Here is a 1,501-nt window from a genome sequence, read left to right as displayed (position 1 = left end):
TCTGGAGAACTTTGCTAAGATATGAGTAGATTATTAAACCTGGCATAAGAATGGTATGTTCTTATTTTGAAATGAGAAAACTGAAGCAAAAGTTAAATAACTTCCTAAGAACCACGAAAATCTAATATTATCTAATTCTAGAAGCTTGAAGTGTACTAAGTTTAGATTTGAAACATGCATTTAACAAAGGCAAACAGGTATTTCTCTTGGTTAGAGTATATGATTCAAATATAATTGAAAAGTTAACTAATAAGTATTTTTTTATTGTTACCTATAAAGCAAATTCTCTCTTAAGGTAATGATTCTTATCAGGTGAATGACATCATACCCACATGTTTCCCCAGTCTTTTTACACTCCTCAATCTAGTCCCACTATCATTTCTAAGAGATCAATATTTAATCTGCCCAAAATGGGATGGTGGAGGGCAAAATGTGGTATAAGCCACAGCACTAAGTTAAAAGGCTTTATGCTTCATATCCAATTACATATAGCACAGTCTACCTCTAAATACGCAGGATGATCAGTGCTCATGCTATACTGCAGATGATTGTGTTACTGCATTGTGTTACATACTGTAGTAGCCTCGCCCCCCAGGAACAGGGCTCTGATGAGTGGATAAAAAAGCTGTGGGGCATTTACACAATGGAATACTATGCAGCTGTAAAAAGGGGATCTCTTACCCTTTGGGACAGCATGAATGGAGCAGGAAAATATTACGCTAAGTGAAATAAGCCAATCTGAGAAAGACAAATATCACATGATCTCACTTATTTGTGGAATCTAATGAACAAAATGAATTGACCAACAAAATAAGGCCTGAAGCATGGAGGCATGAAATAGACTGACATACCTCGATGTGGGTGTGGGAGGATGAGAAGCAATAAACCGAAGAACTTATACACAGAGCCCTTGGACACAGGCAATAGGGCAGTGAAGACCTGGGGGTGGAGGGGGTAAGAGGCTGGAAGGAGAAGGGGAGGGGTGAAAATGGGAGATATCTGTAATACTATCAACAATTTTGTTAAAAGGGTGAGGGATGCAGGTGGAACCAGAAAAGAATTTGGTTGCACTGACCCCATCACTGTTTGTGAAATACCTCTTATTGTGGCTTCAAACAGAAGCAGAAATGCTCTCCATTTAGAGGCTGAAATAGCCTCAATTGTGCTGTATCTAAGGCTGCCTCTATCACAAATCAGATAGAGACGCCTTTTTTAAATGTGACAAGAGAAAATAACAACAGGCTGCTTTGTTTCTCCTCCTGGGTCACACCTGAAATGCAAAACAACCCAACCAATCAACCAAACAAAAAAACTGTTGGGGGAGGTGTTTTCAGTGTTCAATATTGTGCAGTTCACGTTCAAATGGATAATCCAGTTTTCTCCTGACCTTGAAGAAGTTGTTTTTCAATCGTAAAATGTAGATCTCAGACCACCTCCCCAAAGCACTCAGTAACTCATTCTGTGAAAGAAAACATTGCATAAGACAGGATGCTCGGGAAAC

The sequence above is a fragment of the Myotis davidii genome, unplaced genomic scaffold (genome assembly GCF_000327345.1).
Source record: "Myotis davidii unplaced genomic scaffold, ASM32734v1 scaffold325, whole genome shotgun sequence".
NCBI lineage: Eukaryota > Metazoa > Chordata > Mammalia > Chiroptera > Vespertilionidae > Myotis > Myotis davidii.
Note: the sequence above shows the minus strand (reverse complement) of the source record.